Consider the following 6240-nt stretch of genomic DNA (forward strand, 5'->3'; position numbering starts at 1 on the left):
ATTTCTTGCATTGGTGGCTTGGTAGTGATAAACTCTCTTAGCCCTTTTTTGTCTGTGAAGCTCCTGATTCCACCTTCAATTTTGAATGATAGCCTTGCTGGGTATAGTATTCTTGGATTCAGACCCTTGCTTTGCATCACTTTGTATATTTCATTCCATTCCCTTCTGGGCTGGTGTGTTTCTGTTGAGAAATCAGTTGATATTCTGATAGGAGATCCTTTGTAAGTAACTTTCTGTCTCTCTCTGGCAGCCTTTAAGATTCTTACTTTGTCGTTGGTATTCACCTATCTAATTATTATGTGTCTTTGTTTCAGTCTTTAGGGTTTCAACTTGTTTGGGGCTCTATGTACTTCTTGGACTTGCATAGTTTTTTTCTTGTCAATATCAGGGAAGTTTTCTGTCATTATTTCTTTATACAGATTTTCTATTCCTTGCTTCTCTTCCTCTCGTTCTGGTATCCCTATTAAGCAAATGTTGTTTCTTTGTGTTGTCCCAAAGCTCCCTTAGGCTTCCTCTTGCTTTTTAAGTCTTCTTTCCAGTTGCTGCTGTGTTTGTGTGTTTTTTCCTACCTGGTCTTCTAATTCGCTGATGCGGTCCTCAGCCTCTTCTAGTCTACTGTTTAGGCCTTCTATTGTGTTCTTTATTGCAGCTATGTCATTCTTCATCTTCTCTTGGTATCTTTTCGTGTTGTTGACGTTCTCATTCAGCTCCTTATAGTTCTCATTGAATTGTGTGTATTTGTCATTGAGTTGTGTGTATTTGTCATCCAGCTGTTTAAACATCCTTATAACCATTACTCTGAATTCTATCTCTGATAAGCTGCTAGCCTCGAATTCATTTAACTCCCTTTCTTGTGGCTTCACTTTTTCTTTCCTTTGGAGATTGCTTTTTTGTCTTCATGTTTTCCTGTAATGTTTTAATTGTAGATCCAATTGCTTTTCTACCCTGGTTCTTTGGGGGAAGGTGCTACTGGCGTAATATCTCAGTTCTCCTGGGCTTGTTAATCTAGTGTAGCTCCCTACTTGAGCTATTTGGGTTCTCTTGATGTAGGCCTGCGAGCTTGAGAGGCACAACTGCGGTGTCTAGAAGTCAGCCGTTTGGAAGGGAGTGTCCCAATTGTTGCTGTCTTGCACCCTTAATTGAAATCATGCGTGTCCAGCAGGGACTCACAGTGGCTCCCAGAAACTGTCTGTTGGCGTTATGGGGCTCAGGTTGCCTACTCTCTGGAAAGGCGTGACAGTGGTGCCCAGAGTTCTGCAGTTTTGGGTTGGGCAGACCCCACTTTTGCTGTTGTAGCTGTGGTAGATAGGCGCTTACTCCCAGTGGCGGCTCACAGTAACACCCATGGTACGTTTGCCAGAGAGGAACATTGAAGGACTCTGAAGTTTCTGGCAACGTAGCTGTGCAATTGTGGTGCCTGTGGGCCGGTATCTAGAATGAGTGAATTCAAAACATCTACTGCTGGTGGGGAGTGCGCACCCCTTGTTCACGTCGCACCCAGCGAGAGCTCACAGTGGCTCCCACTAGTGCCCTGTGGGTAGATGGGCTCAGGGTGTCTACCTGTTGGAACTTCTCCTCTGTGGAGGTGCGCTTGCCGGGTGCAGAGTTCTGATGCACTCTGAGGGGTCCTGGCACCTCGGTTGAGCCGCTGTGGTGAATATGGGCAGTTATCCAGGAAGAGGGAATTCAGAATTTCTACTGCGGGGCTGCCTGTGGGGCGTGGGAGGTTGCACTTACTGCTGCTGAGCGGTGCACCTTTGGAGGTGTAGGTCCCAGGGTCCACAAGTCTGCAGCTTGGGTAGCAGGATTTTGGCTGGAGTGACTGCTGGGTCGCGGGTCATTTCCAAGGCCTGTCTAGTTGGTGGTGTTGATGAGTTCCTAAAAAAAGCCGTTCTCCCGTTCAAGATTGTGTGGGCTCTGTGCTGGAGTCCCGCCGTCCGGGGAGTGCCCACAGAGGTGGTAGTCTCTCCTTGTCAAGGAGAGCCTGTCTGCCAGCCCCTGCTGCTCCTGCGAGATTTAACTTTCCCTCACTCACTCACACACACACCACGCACATCCACACACTCTCCTTTCATACCCTCACTCACTCACTTCCTCTCCCTCACCTCTGTCCTGCCAGCCGCCATCTTTTTTCCCTCAGGCATTTGTTATAGCTATATGTTTTTCTAATATGTGTCCTTGGGCAAATAAAACAAAAGAAAATATAAACAAATGGGACTACATCAAACTAAGAAATTTTTGCAAAGAAAATAAACCATCAAGAAAATGAAAAGACAATTCACTGAATGGGAGAACGTATTTGCAATACATCTAATAAGGGGTTAATATCCAAAATTTATGAAGAACATAAAAAGAGGACATACAGATCACTAATAGACATATGCAAAGATGCTCAACATCACTAACTATCAGTAAAATGCAAATTAAAACCACAATGAGGTATCACCTCACACCTGTCAGAATGGCTATCCTCAGTAAATCAACAAGCAACAAGTGCTGGTGAGGGTATGGAGAAAAGGAAAGCCTTGGCACTATTGGTGGGAATTCAGATTGCTGCAGTGAACTGTGGAACACAGTATGGAGTGTCCTTAAAAAATTAAAAGCAGAATTGCCTTATGACCCAGGAATTCCCCTGGGATTTTATCCAAAGAATGGGTTTCTTTGGATAAAATCCCAGGGGAATTCCTGGGTCATAAGGCAATTCTGCTAAACACTAATTAGAAAAAAAGACTTGCACCCCTATGTTCATTGCAGTGTTATGTACAACAGACAAGATTTGGAAGCAGCCCAGTGTCTATCAGCAGATGAGTGAATAAAACTGCAGTATTTACACAATGGAATACTATTCAACCATAAAAAGGAATTGACGTTTAACCTTTACAACAGCATGGATGGAACTGGAGAACATTATGCTAAGTGAAATAAGTCACTCAAAGGAAGACAAGTACCATATGGTTTCACTCATATGTGAAATTTAATGAACAAAATGAACTAACAAGCAACATAGAAATGGACTCATTACGAGCAAGCTGACAGCTGAGGAGGGGGGTATGGAGATATTGAGGGGTGGGGGGGAAAAACTTGCCCTGGCTCTGTTTTATTTTGCAGGATACCCACTGCAACTGGCCCAGCTCTGCCATTACCACCTGGACCCCAAATGCTTTGCCAAGAGGTGATGATGGATTCCAGAAGCCAAGAACACACACTGTCAACCCCAGACAGTGTCCAGCAAAGTCTCTGTGGTTCTGGCCTACAGTGTTGGCCTGGATCCCTCCTGCATTCTCCTGGAGGACCTCAAGGACAAGCACCTCCAGGCTGCAACACAAAGACCCAGGACCTGGCCAAAGGTCCAAACAGACCTGACATTCTTGAAATTGAGTTCAAGAAAGGGGTCCTTGAGAAGGTGACCAACATCAAGGATGGCACCACCCATGGCATGTCCTTGAAGCTCTTTATTTACTTGAATGAAGTTGCAGGCAAGCATGGCCTGGGACACAGTAACATCAGGAAAACCACTTCATCAGGATGAAGTCAAGAGGTATTTACAAGATTCCATCTGAGGTAGTCCTTTACCATGCTCATTTAAACATTGAGGCCTTCACCATGGATTGGGAAGTGTGCAAAATAAAACAGAGCCTCGGCTTGATATTCACCCAGCATACCAGTTTCCGGCACAGCTCTGAGTATGAATTTGTTTGTCACTGCATCACCAAGAGACAGGATTATGTGGAAAGGAAAGTTCTGGTATCTCTCTTCAAGGACCAGATGTACATCCTGGGCAGGGAGTCCCCACTGTCCCTCTACAAGGAGCAGCTGGTAAGCATGAACATGCAGGGAAATTACTAGCCAATGGATGCCCTGGGTTTTATCAACATCAACTCTTTAAGGCTGAGCCCCCTCACTTTGCCCATCTTCCAAGTACAGGTGCTAATTGTTATGATAATTCTTGTTTTGAATTTTTTTCTAACTGCAGGATTGGCAGCTTAGTGGGGGCAGCATACCAGGCCCCAACTTTTTCCCCTGGAACCCTGTACTAGTAGCCTACAAAAGTGATCCATGAAAGGAAGGGTGTGGGTGGCTACAGTGACAATTTAAAAATATATACATTAAACAAAGAGAGAGAAAAAACACATGGACACAGAGAATCACACTGTACTGATTACTTGCGGGGAGCCAGGGGAGGAGACACACAGAAGACCAGCCATCTGCCTGGGTTGGGAGAGGTGAAGGAAGGTATAAGAAAGATAAATGGTGATAGATGGAAACTTGCTTAGGGGGAGGAACACAAAATACAGTGTACAGAGGGTGTGTTGTAAAATTGTGTACCTGAAACCTGTATAATTTTGTTATCCAGAACAAATTGGAGGAATCACAACACCAGATATTAAGTTATACTACAAAGTCACCATATTTAAAACACCCTGGTATTTGCACAAGAACACACACATAAATCAATGGAACAGAACAGAGAACCCAAGCCACTGTGCTCAATTAATGTTTGACAAAGGAGGCAAGAGTATACAATGGTGTAAAGAGTCTCTTTAATAAATGGTGTTGAGATAATTGGACAACTACATGTAAAATAATGAAACTAGACCACCAAAGGAATGTAAATAAATACTATGATCAAGAATAAACCATACACGATAAATTCAAAGTGGATAAAATATTTAAATCTAAGTTGTAAAACCATAAAAATATTAGAATAATTCCTAGGCAGCAATATCTCAGACATCTCTTGTAGCAATATGTTGCTGATACATCTTCTACAGCAATGGAAACTAAGAAGAAAATAAACAAATGGGACTACATCAAAATAAAAAGCTTCTGCACAGCAAAAGAAACCATCAACATAATGAAAAGGGAGTCCGCTTTATGGGAGAACATATATGGCAATGATATATCTGATAAAGGATTAATATCCAAAATATATAAGGAACTCATGCAACTTAACAAAAGGAAGACAAACAGTCTAATTTTAAAATGGACAAAGGACCTAAATACATATTTGTCCAAAGCAGAGATACAGAAGACCATGATACATATGAAAAAAATTTTTTAAGTCACTGATCATCAGAGAGTTGCAAATTAAAATGACAATGTGGTATCACCATACACCCGTCAGAATGGCTACCATCAACAAATGACAAGTCCTGGTAAGCATGTGGAGAAAAGTAACCCTAGTACAGTGCTGGTAGGAAAGCAGACTGGTGCAGCCACGGTGGAAAACAGTATGGAGTTTCCTCAAAAAAAATAAAAATGGAGCTCCCATTTGACCCATTGATTCCACTTCTAGGAATATATCCTAAGAGACCCTAAACACCAATCAGAAAGAGTGTATACACCCCTACGTTCATAGCCCTGCAATTTGCAATAGCTAAGACCTGGAAACAGCCCAAGTGCCTATCAGTAGATGAGTAGGTAAAAAAAGTAGTGGTACAGGAAAGCACAGAACCAACCAGCTGGGCCGCTGAGCAGTGGTCCCAGAACAGTTTGGTTGCAGGCTCCCGCTCTGCCCATTCCCCAGCTCCTTCCTCCTCTGGAGCTGCACACCCCGCCTCCCAGCCTTGCAGAAGTGAGACCACCATGGCAGATGAGATCGCCAAGGCTCAGGCCGCTCAGCCTGGTGGTGACACGATCCTCTTCAGGAAGATCATTTGCAAGGAAATCCCAGCCAAAATCATTTTTTTTTTAGGATGACCAGTGTCTTGCCTTCCATGACATTTTCCCTCAAGCACCAATACATTATCTGGTGATACCGAAGAAGCATATATCCCAGATTTCTGTAGCAGAAGATGATGATGAAAATCTTCTTGGACATTTAATGATTGTTGGCAAGAAATGTGCTGTTGACCTGGGCCTAAAGAAGAGTTATCACATGGTAGTGAATGAAGGCACAGATGGGGGACAGTCTGTCTATTATGTTCATCTTCATGTTCTGGAGGTTGGCAGATGAATTGGCCTCCTGGTTAAGCATGTTTGAGGAATAATTTTCCCTGTTGTAGGCAATGATCAGTTTTGCAAGTTCTAATATGCTAAACAGTAAAACCCATACATAATAAAAAAAATTGCTGCATGATCAAAAAATAATAATAATAAAGTATTGGTACATTTCCACTGTGGAATACTATGCAGCAGTAAAAAAGAAGGATCTCTTACCCTTTGAGACAGCATGGCGGAACTTAGAGAGCATTATGCTAAGTGAAAAAAGCCAGTCAGAGAAACATAAATATCACATGA

General features: G+C 43.0%; 1 pseudogene across 1 annotated transcript; it reads left to right on the forward strand.

The window, feature by feature from the left end:
• Positions 1-5586: 5586 nt before the first annotated feature.
• Positions 5587-5973, forward strand: LOC308242111 (adenosine 5'-monophosphoramidase HINT1-like; annotated as a pseudogene). The gene has a single exon. The product of its transcript is annotated as an adenosine 5'-monophosphoramidase HINT1-like (transcript).
• Positions 5974-6240: the final 267 nt, after the last annotated feature.

This window comes from Plecotus auritus (assembly GCF_963455305.1).
Source record: "Plecotus auritus genome assembly, chromosome: 2".
Lineage (NCBI taxonomy): Eukaryota > Metazoa > Chordata > Mammalia > Chiroptera > Vespertilionidae > Plecotus > Plecotus auritus.